Consider the following 12142-nt stretch of genomic DNA (forward strand, 5'->3'; position numbering starts at 1 on the left):
AATAAAACGCTGATTGACCAATAGCCAGGCAGGAAGTCTAGGCAGGGCAATCAGACTAGGATAATTCTGGGAAGAGAAAATGCAGAGATGGAGTCACCAGCCAGACACAGAGGAAGCAAGATGAGAATGCCTTATTGAGGTAAGGTACCAAGCCACATGGCTAAACATGGATAAAAATTACGGGTTAATTTAACTTGTAAGAGATAGTAATAAGCCAGAGCAATAGGCAAAACAGTTTATAATTAACATAAGCCTCTGATTGTTTCTTTGAGACTGAATGACTGCAGAACCAGGAAAGACAGAAATGTCTGTCTACAAATGGCACTCAAACATTTGTCAAGAATTTCCACATAAAGCTTGAGAAAGCATTAAAATAAAGATGATTCTAGACGCTCTGGTTTGCTCTCTTTCCACCACCATCTTAGTTCCACATCCTCTACACAAAATGCCTGATGAAGCCACAGAAACCGTCCCTGCCACAGAACAGGAGCTGCCACAGTCCCAGGCTGAGACAGGGTCGGGAACAGAATCTGACAGCTATGAATCAGTACCAGAGCTCAGGAGCAAGACTCCACACAGACAAGCCCAGCTGGCGGCGGCAGCTGAAATCAATGAAGAAGCAGTCAGTAAAGCAAAGCAGGGCCAGAGTGAAAAAAAGCACAGAGGGCTATGCCAAACTGGGTCTTTGACAGGTTTCAGGGGTTACTAGAGTCACTATCCAGGAATCTAAAACTATCCTCTTAGTCATTACCAAACCAGATGTCTACAAGAGCCCAGCTTCAGACACCGACCTCGTATTTGGGGAAGCCAAGATTGAAGATTTGTCTCAGCAAGCATAGTTAGCAGCTGCTGAGAAGTTCAAAAGTTCAAGGTGAAGCTGTTTCAAACATTCAAGCAAATACTCAGATTCAGACAGTACAAGAGGAGAGTGAGGAGGAGGAGGTCGAGGAGGTTGACGAAGCAGGTGTGGAAGTTAAGGACATAGAATTGGTCATGTCATAGGCAAATGTGTCCAGAGCAAAGGCAGTGACACCTGAGAAACAACAGTAATGATATCGTGAATGCTATTATGAAATTAACAATGCAACTATTTGACAGCGAGGTCACCCCCTACCCTCTTCCCCTTTTTTGGTGTTTCAAAGGTGGAACTACAGCTTGGTTTCAAATTTGAACTGTTTCTATCACTAATAAAATTATGGCTTCTGGTTGGATGAAAGAAAATGAATCTAGACAGACAGGAACAGGATCAAGCACAGCTTGTAGGCAACCATCACTACTCCAGCAGGCTCTTTTTGCTGGTGGTATGCAGAAGTATGCCCCCTTTAAAAGAGGCTGCCTGACTCAGTGGTATTCACAGACCCTCACAGCTCTTTTAAGAGGCTCCTCCACCAAACACTGAAGTGGTGTTTATGGGCAGCCATCATCAGGTTTCTTGGTGGTGGAATGGACCTGAAACTTCACAGAGTTGTGGCAATAAAACTGGTTCCTGCCAGTACCTCCACCATGAAGTTAGACTCTCAAATGGCTAAGGAATGGGGTGGAGCCAGCTACCAAAGTTGCAGCTCTACGGTAGGCATATCACTTAGCAGATTAAAGACATGTGTATGCAGAAAAAGATCAGGATATACAGACAAGACAGACCTAAGACAAAAACCCTCTAAGTGACTACAGTGTGTTTAAAAATATATGTACACTTGGGAGAGAAAAAAATGGATAGAGAATAACTTTCAAAAATAGAGTAGTCCAGTGTGGTGGCACACACCTTTAATCTCAGCACTTGGGAGGTAGAGGGAGGTGGTCTGTGAGTTCAAGCCCAGTGAGGTCTACAGCAGAGTGAGATGTAGGACAGCCAATGATACACAGAGAAACCCTGTCTCAAAAAAAACAAAAATTAAAATACAATTAAAAGAAATAGAATGTTTAAAAAGCCACATAAAGATGTAAAAGACACAGAGAATTGGGTTACTTTATGTTATTGTCTGGTCTTTGAATTGTTTGATTGCAGAGGAAGGAGCAAAAGCTGGTAAGAGGCATTTGAGTATAAGTGCTGATGGATTAATCCAACCTATAGATTTCAAAAATATCTCAACTTCAAAATTTGAGTCAAAATATATGTTCTTTGGAAAGAGGTTTTGCTTTTCTTTCCACAGCAAATGAGAAGTTGTGGATTCATTCGGGGTTAAGAAATTCCATGTTTGATCAAGCAAGACCCCTCTGAAAAATCTTGGACAGACGTGAAGTGCCCAGATGTTCCAACATTTCATGGCAACTACCTTGTAGTTTCCTCTGAGTCCCACATCCAGAACAGCTTCAAGACTGCTGGCTGAATACAGCTTCACAGAATACTCCAGTCAGGATGTGATCAGTACCCTAAATTATTTCTTTGGATACTAATAAGATTACCAACACCCCCAAACAGCATGAAAACTAAGCCCACATCTTCCAAAAAATGGATTATGAATATTTGTTTATGTTTAGCATGTTGGTTACAAGTTGTTAGGGATAATATTCAGGAAAAAAACTAAACAAAGGAAATTAGATTCAGGGTTCTCGCTTTGAAATGAAAAAAGGGGGAAATGATGTGGAAAAATTATCTTGTCCACTTTAAAGATTTGCTGCTCTTATTGGATGAATAACAGAGTGTCCAGTAGCCAAGCAGGAAGTATAGTTGGGACTATCAGACTAGAAGAATTCTGGGAAGAGGAAAGTCAGAAACACAGTTGTAATCAGACTCAGAAGAAGGAAGATAAAAATGCCTTACACGGAAAAGGTAACAAGTCACATGGCTAAATATAGATATGATTTATGAATGAATTTTAGTTGTAAGAGATAGTTAGCAACAAGCCTAAGGAATAGGCCCAAGTACTTATCATTAATATAAGTCATTGTGTGCTTCGTTGGAAAGGAAGGACGGTGGGGCTCTGTGGGACAGAACCTTCTGTCTACAATGTCTCAATGGCTACCTGGGAAGTCAAGTCCAAGAATTCAGTACATATTCAGCTCAGCAGGTTAGACCTGCAGGTTATTCTTTAGTCTATGTTGGAATTATGAAGAATTCTCTAATGCCAGTGATAGAATGGACTTGCTGCAAGATGAGGGCAAGCAGACAAAGAGCAACAGCTTCTATCTTCCATATACTTTCACAGGCTTCCAGAAGACAAGAGGTGTGTCCCAATTTAAGGTGTGTGCACTAGCCTTGAGGTCCAGTTTAAATGTTTGTGTCTTTCTCCCTCTGCATTTGAAGTGATCTACTTACTTCACCTTAAGCATAACATTACTCATAGTTGTGCCCTCCATTGTAGGATTTTAGTTAATTCCAGGTCTAGTCAAGTAGGAAACCATGACTATCCATCACAAGTGCATTTTGCTTACTGGGGTCAGTCTTCCATAAATAAAGGAATGATGCCCATTCCCACACAGCTGTTATTATGCTTCTTATATTGTTGTAAGAATTTTTCCCATAAGCCAGGCAGGGTAGCACATGCCTTTAATGCCAGCACCTGGGAGGCAGAGGATGGTGGAACTCTGTGAGTTTGTGGTCAGTCTGGCTTAAAGAGTTCTAGGACTGGCTACATAGCTACTCAGAAACCCTGTCCCTCCCCCCAAACACAAACACACACACTAAAGAATTCCTTCCAAAACAAGAAACATGTGATTAAGGAAGAGGTGGTTTTTCCCTCTGTCATGGGCCTCACTGTTCACAACATGAAGGTTCAGGTGGAAGAGTTTATATATGGTGGCAGGAAGCAGAGATAGGCAGGACTCTGAGTGTGGCTGTCTTCTTTCCTTCCTTTTATTCCATCCAGACTCACAGACCCCGGATGGCTCTGCCAAATCTCATTGGTGGTTTTCCTCTCCTCCTCAATTAATCCTCCCTATACAGTCTTCTGATCCACTTAGGGGTGTGCTCTGACAAAATACTAAATACTTCTCCTTTCCATCATGTAGACGCCACGACGCAGCTTCTCAGTACCTCCTAATTTTCACCCTCACTGGTGTGTGCTGTTGTCTTTAAACTTTGAACTTCCATGCTTACTATGCTGGGCCTTAGACATGAGAGAGTATTCTGGTTTCCAAAGGATGCAGAATAGATTCAACAGTTACTGAAGAAGGGGTTTGGAGACAGTTCCCCTTAGATTGTGAGCTGTAAACTGCTCCTTACATCTATCATCTCTCTCCAGATTAACATGTCTGAATGGACACGCTAAGCCTCAAGTACGTGAACATTTCTTCGGTGTTTCAATCCACTCAGTAATCGCCAGTCCAGCTCTCCTGAAAATCAGCCTCCAATGCTGCTCATCCCTCAAGACAGGATAAATCAATCAATTGGTTTTGACCTCTGAATTTTTTAGTTTTTCACATAGGAACTTTTTCTAGGTGGCTAGTTAGTAGCATCAGTGACTCTTCTGTATATGGGTTTAGGGACAGGGAGGCAGGTACCCTTTCCCTCCAATGTGTCATTTGAAACAAAGGTAGACAGTCAATGCTGGACTCCTCGTGTGCAAAACATAAGCTTCACATTACTATTTCATTGCTCTCCTGAGTGTGCTCCTGAAGAGGAGAGCAGCTTCCTATGGGGGAACTTAGACCTGACTGCGGCTCAAGTAGAGTATTTGCTCATGTACAGTATCACACCAGGAATGGGGCTGGTGGGGCTTTTATTTCAGATAAATGATTCTCTGGAGGACCTGGAACAGCCAAAAGGATTCAGGTCACCATCAGGAAGAGGCATGGGCCTTAATCAACAGGATTGTCCACATACCAGAGAAAGTCTTGGTCATTACAGCAAAACAAACTGACTGAAACAAATAGAAAGGCATATAAACAGACACAAATACAAACACACATTCAGAGAGAGAGCAATGAGAGAGAGAGAGAGAGAGAGAGAGAGAGAGACAGAGAGAGAGAGAGAGAAAGAGAGAGAGAGAGAGAGAAAGAAGCAGGTTATCAGGTTGTTGGCTCAATCCTGGTCTGCTAGTACATCAAGACTAGATTGGCTCCAAGGACTGGATTTCCTCCTGGCTTCTGCTCCCTTAGACCTTGCTTCTGCAGGTTCACTTTTGAAAAATACAAACTTTTAATCTGGAATTAATGCCAGAAGTCACACGCCTTTAATCCAGATCTCAATGCAGGAAGGCACACCCTAAACTGTGCCACACCCTCTGCTAATAGCATAAAAGGAGAGGCAAGGAGGAAGCTGCTGCCATTTGCTGCTTGTCCTTGCCATCAGCAAGTCCTTTCCTTCCCTGGAAGTAGAGAATCATCTTTGGAATTTCAGCATAGACTGAGGAATAGCCAACGTGTCAGACAGCAGGACTGAGTAAGTATTGGGTCTTGCACTTTTTCGTCACAGGTAGCCTTTGGGGATTAGTAGGACTGCAGCCCTAAGCCATTCTAATGAATCACTCTCCTTCATACAGAGAGAGCCATTCTATGTGTTCTGTTTCTTTAGAGAATCATAGTACACTTTTCAATATAAGAGTGTATAAAATGTTCCATATTGTGAAAAGTAGTGTATAATTGTCAAAACTAATCACTTTCTTACTTAATATTTATCTAGAAAATGTGGAGTGATGTAAGAAAGAATCCCTAGTACGCTAGACTGTCTTCATTGAATCTCATAGGGCAATATGTCTAGAAATTCAGAAAGAACAGAGTTTGTAACCTCATAGAAGAGGGAACAAGTGGAAAAACAGAAACTAAAAATCTAAAATAAATCTGTAATTGTGACCCCCAGGTTGAAGAAGAGAACAATCCCGTTCTTCTTTGGCTCCAGGTAAACCTTCACATTCCCAGCAGCAGATATGTCAGGAGACCTGGCAGCTGAGAGCAGAGGCTACACACAGATCAGAGTCAACAAATTCTCGTACAGATGGACCATCAGCAACTTCTCCTTTTGCTTGGAGGGAAACTTGGGCAATCACATTGCAAGCCCCACTTTCTCGCCAGGAGCCAATGACAAACAGAAATGGCTTATGAAACTATACATAAATGGGAACAATGAGCAAAGCAGAGGTTACCTGTCAGTTTTCCTAGTGTTGCACAGCTCTCCAAAGAGCCCCATATGGGCAAAGTTCCAATTTGGTATCATAAATGCCAACGGAGAGGAATTTCGAATCATGAACAATCAAAGAGTTCTCAGGTTTGACCAAAACGAAGGCTGGGGTATCACAAAGTTCATTCTTCGAGATTTCCTTTTTTCCACTCCATGTTTGCTTCTCCCAGATGACAAACTCACACTCTGCTGTGAGGTGAGTGTGGTTCAGGACTGCATCAGCATCTCTGAACAGAACATGCAGCCAGGGATTGACGTTCCATAGTGCACACTGGTAGATGATCTAGGAAAGCTGTGGGAGAATTCCCGCTTCACAGACTGTTGTGTGGTGGTAGCAGGCCAGGAATTCCAGGCTCACAAGGCCATCTTAGCTGCTCGCTCTCCAGTTTTCAGAGCCATGTTTGAACATGACACAGAGGAGAGCAGAAAGAATCGCATTGAGATTCATGACCTGAAACCCGAAGTCTTCAAGGCAATGATGGACTTCATTTACACCGGGAAAGAACCAGATCTCCACAGCATGGCAGATGCTGTGCTGGCAGCTGCTGACAAGTATGGCCTGGAGCGTTTGAAGGGCATGTGTGAGAGCGCCCTCTGCAGGGAACTCTCTGTGGAGAATGCTGCCCACACTCTCTTCCTAGCTGATCTCCACAGCTCAGTGCAGTTGAAATCTCGGGCAATGGATTTCATTACAGCTCATGCTTCTGAGGTTTTTCAGACCTCGAGCTGGAAGACAGTGGTCGACTCCTATCCCCACTTGGTGGCTGAAGTATGTGTCTCTCTGGTTCCTGCACATGGTCTTTTCCCGGAACCCCCCCTCAAACGCCTGAAGCAATCTTAGGACCTACGTGTGTCTTCCAGAAGAAACAGCCATTGTTATTGTTAATGACACCTGTTAAGACTGTGCACTCTGAGGCACATTTACAATGAATTTGGGGAAACACAGCTGCTAGGCCTGGCTTCAACACCTCTATAAATGAGTGAAGGGCAGGTAGGGGGAGGAGCAGAACTGGACTCTGGTATACTCTATGCAACTTCTGTTCTGTTGTTAGACTGCTTTGATTTTTGTTCAATCAGATGGACACTGGGATTCAGGGTTTTGCTGATCCCAAGCTCATCCCAGTAAGGTTTCTTTGCAGAAAACTGTCTGCATTGGATGAGCAGACCATATGATCAAGGGCAGAATAAACATGAACGTTTATTTACAAGAGAAGGGCAAGAAAAAAAAAAGACATTTTCCCTCCAAACTCAGCATGTGCGAGCTGGAGAGAGATGACTCAGTTGACAAAAGCAATAGTTATTTCTGCAGGGAAACCTTGATCATTTCCCAGCAAACATGGGGGACTTTACAACCATCTCTAACTTGGGCTACAGAGGTTCTGAGTTCCTATTTCATGGGAACAACCACCTCATTATACAAAAATTACCCAAATAAAATATAAATTGAGTAAAATATTAAAATCAGTTTGTGGGTTCTAATAGTGTTAATGTTTGGTGAAGCCCATTTTAGTCCCTCCAACTCTGCTGAGCTGGGGAGATTTGGCCCAGTCCTCACTGCCACAGAGGACCACAAGCCCTCAGTTCTCTTTCTTGGCACTGACAGTGGCAGTATGAACAATGGCCCATCATGCTCTTGTGAAAAGTGAGACATGGAGGCCTAAGGGGAAAAGACAACTGCACCTGGCAGTGTGTTGATTGACTCGGCTTTGAAAAATGATATTTAATTTTTCTGAAAAAAGATAAGGGGATTGATTCATTAAGAATTCAAACTTTCTCTTTCTGACCAGTGGTTCTGCATTACATATTGAAAATATGATTCTTTATTCTCCTCTGATTTCTCTCACCTTCTATAGTGGTATATAATTTGGCTTTTAGTAAATAAAGTTTGCCTGAATATCAGTGGGCAAAGCAGCCATACTATTCCGTTATACAGGCCAGGGACTGGTGGCAAACACCTTTAATCCTAGGGCTCGGTAGACAAGGCCAGAGAGATATCTGTGAGTTCAAAGTCATCCTGGGCTACTTGAGATTGAATCTATCTTAAAAAAAGAAACAAAGCTCACACAAAGGTGATCCCAATCTCTGGGATCACACGCCTTTAATTCCAGCACTACGTAGGTTGAGGCAGCAGTTATATGATTGCGTGGAGATAGGCATATAAAGGGAAAGAAAAGAACTCAGTGGAGTGTGGAGACTTCAGCATTCATGGAGACAGAATCTCATCCATTTTCATTCTGAGTTAGAGGTAAGATACAGTGGCTGACTGCTTTTCTTTTCTGTTATTCAGGTTGAACCACAATATCTGTCTCTGAGTTTTCATTAATTGTGCTAAATCTTCCTTCTGTGCAATTGTCAGAAATTCATACTCTCTTAGAAACAGGGTCAATGCCTGGGTATTCCTCTCCCCCACTCCTTTGTCTGATTCTCCTTGTTTTTCTTCTACAGCTCTTTCCAGATTAGTGTGGAGTAGTAGATTTACACTTTAATTTCAGTCAAGCTCCCTGTTGATTTAGTCATGAATAATTGAAAACAGCATGTTCATATTTATGTTAGTAGCCATGTTAGTGTCAAATTACAAGCTTTTGTCGAAAGGAATTGCTTTTGTAGAACTCAAAATACTCTAAAGCCTTTCTGTCAATTCTGAGGCCAATTTTGAGGCCTCTCAGCAGCACTGCCCCCACTGGGATTCAAGGAGTTAACAGCTACACATGCATGTAATAATACCAAAATGTTGGGAACCTTCCATCATGTTTCTGAGTCCCTGTAAATATTCTCCAAATAGAACTCAGTTATTGAATAGGGGCAAGATAACCCTTAGGTGTTGAGTCAGTTCCTGGTGTTTTGAGTCAGTCCCTGGGAAAGGGACAACGTGACCCTCAGATGTTCCCTCTTACCTCACCTGATCTGACAACCATTCTCTAGCCAATTATCAGTAATAGTCCTTTGAGTAAGCCAATCATAATAGTTAAAAACCAAACCCCAGAAACCCCCTTACTTTTGTGGCTTTTTGCTTTAAAAGTAGTCTGTACCAGCTATTCGGGGTTTTTCTGGCTTCTCGAATGCTGAAAGACCCTATCATGACAGAATTAATAAACTCCTCGTGCTTTTACATCAACTGTGGTATAAGAGATGGTCTCTTGGGGCGACTCCTCCTGGTAGTTGGACTGCAGGGTCCAACACTTTCACATTTCAAACATGGTCGCGCCATTCTCAGTCATTGTGGAGAACATGTCTTACCAGGAAAATTTAAAAAATCCAGTGCCTACTGTAAATAAGCATAGTGTTCTAAATGATGGAATAGGAAACATATATTATCTCAGACTTCTATGTGTGATCAAAGACCAAAGTTAAGAGTGCATATAAATAGCATTTTAATTGTGGGATTGCTAGACAGGGGTGCGGACATGAGTATTATTACTCCAGAATCATGGCATTCAGATTGGCTTCTTCAATAGTAAGATGCTCAATTTCTAGGAATTGAAACCCTATGTTAAGTGAAACAAAGCACGGTGTGGGTTGAGTGCACAGAGCCAGAGGGATACAAAGGAAGGTGGAGTCCATATGTAGCTAATGTTTCAGTGAATTTATAGGGTCAAGACCCATTGCAGCAATGGGATACCAAGGTTACCATCCTTGCAGTGTCCAAAAGTCATGTTTTGGGGATAGATATTATAAACAAAGGTCACCAGCCATTCAGGGTGTACAAGAGCACAAAGTCAGTAGCAAACCTCCAGAGATACAGACAACCCTGTCTTTAAAATGGATTACTGAGAAACCAATATAGGTTAAGCAATAACCTTTAACAGAAGACAAACTGCAGGCATTAGAACAGCTAGTATAGAAGCAACTAGATGCTCACCATATTGAAGAATCACCCAACCCTTGGAATACTCCTCTATTTTTGCTAAAAAGAAATCTGGAAATGGAGAAAGGTGACAGATATAAGAGCTTTCAGGAAGGTAATTTAACCTATGGGCCCTCTACAATCTAGAATTCCTCTGCCTTCTGTATTACTAAAACGATGATCCCTTGTATTTATTTATTTAAAGGATCATTTCAACACTACACCATTACAAGAAAAGGATAGAGAAAAATTTGCCTTCACAGTGCCTACTTATAATAATTATCAGCCTAGTAGGAGATACAAGTGTACCATCCTTACAGGGAATGGTCAACAACCCCACCCTGTGCCAATACTTTGTAAGTCAACCATTGGAAATAATACACAAGCAATTTTCTAAGTCTATAATTTATCATTACATGGATGGCATTTTGCTATCTGATTCAAACAGATACTTTAGAATGTTTGAAGAAGAAACTATTTCCTAAATGGGGATTAAAAATTACTCCTAAAAATACAAAAAGGAGATACTGTCAATAACCTAGGTTACAAAATAGAGATACAGAAAATTAGAAGACAAAAGGTACAAATTAGGAAATTGCAGACTCTAAATGACTATAAAAGATTATTAGGGGACATTAGCTTTTGGGCTAATACGTGATCTAATAATTCATTTCAACAAAACCTTAGAGGGTGACAAAGACTTAAATAATCCCAGGAAATTAATAACTAGAGCAGAAAAAAAATTAACAGTCATTGAAAAAAATTACAGGAGGTACATCTGGATAGGGCGAATCCAAATCTTAGTTGTATTCTAGTCATATTGCCTTCCAGAATTTCCCCTGTAGGAATTTTAATGCTGAGGGAAGATATTATCTTAGGATGGATCTTTTTACCACATAAATCAAGTAAAAAATAAAACTTATGTAAAATGTCTCTAAATTAATTATGGAAGGAAAATTGAGACTTCTTTAACTCACAGATATAGACCCAGTAGAGATTATAGTGCCTTTTACTGAGGAAATTAAAAGAATATGGGAAGACAATGAACCATGACAATGAGCTTGTGCTATTTTTTTTGTGAAATTAAGATAAATTATCCCAAAAAGGATAGAATTAACCTTATAAAGAGAACTATTTGGATTCTTCCCTGAATTGTATGCGACACACAAATAACTGAAGACTATACATTTTATACTGATGCAAATTAGTCAGAAAAGGCAGGTTACAAATCCAAAGATTCAAGTAAGGTGAAACAAGGCCCTTATAATTCTGTTCCCAAGGCAGAATTATATGCTATTCTCATAGTACAAAGGGATTTTAAAGAACCTTTCAATATAGTTATTGAATCAAGTCAGCACCACCCAGCCTTGATTTGCAATGTGCAAAAAGATTGGCCTTGCATATTTAAAATGCTGAATTTATACCAGATGATTCAGAATTGACTTCGTTATTTATATAGTTTCAAGGTATAATCAAGAATAGTCTTTGTTCCATATATTTAGCACACTTCTGATCCCATGTGGCTCTTCCAGGTCCTCTATCACAACGTAATGTAGAAATTGATCAATTAGTGATCAGAAGTGTGCTAAAAGACTCAGAATTTCATAAGAAACATCATGTCAATAGCAAAGGTTTAAAGAAAGAGTTTTCTATTGCATAGCAACAGAGCAATGTCCTACATGCTCTTTTTTATAACCAAATACCATTATCTGAAGGGAGCAACCCAAAGGATACTCAAAGGAAAGAAATTTGGCTGATGGATGTGTTCCACTTTACAGAATTTGGAAAGTTAAAATATGTAACCACACCATTGACACTTATTCAGGTTTTCAATGGGCAACTGCCTTGAGCTCAAAAAAGGCTGATTCAGTAATAATGCATTTATTAGAAGTTATGGCCATTATGGTTATACCTGCACAAATAGTGACAGTCAATTGTCCAGCATATGTGTCTAAGAAAATAAAACAGTTTTTTGCTTATTATAATATAAAGCATATTACAGGTATATCAAACATTCCTACAGGTCAAGCAGTTATAGAAAGATCAAATTGGACAATAAAGGATATGCTAAACAAACAGAAAGTGATGGAAACTACCCCAGGAACAGATCGCATAATGCATTATTAACCTTCAATTATCTTCTTTTTTTTTTCTTTTTTCTTTTTCCTGTTCCCTCAACACTCCCACCCCACCCCCATCTAATCCTCAGAGAGGGTAAGGCACATTGTTTTTTGGAAGGTCCA

General features: G+C 40.7%; 2 pseudogenes; both read left to right on the forward strand.

Moving 5' to 3' along the window:
- Positions 1-445: 445 nt before the first annotated feature.
- Positions 446-1171, forward strand: LOC130889941 (nascent polypeptide-associated complex subunit alpha-like; annotated as a pseudogene).
- Positions 1172-5804: 4633 nt separating this feature from the next.
- LOC130889942 (speckle-type POZ protein-like) lies at positions 5805-6896 on the forward strand (annotated as a pseudogene).
- The last annotated feature ends 5246 nt before the right edge of the window (positions 6897-12142 follow it).

The sequence above is a fragment of the Chionomys nivalis genome, chromosome 18 (assembly GCF_950005125.1).
Source record: "Chionomys nivalis chromosome 18, mChiNiv1.1, whole genome shotgun sequence".
NCBI classification, from domain to species: domain Eukaryota; kingdom Metazoa; phylum Chordata; class Mammalia; order Rodentia; family Cricetidae; genus Chionomys; species Chionomys nivalis.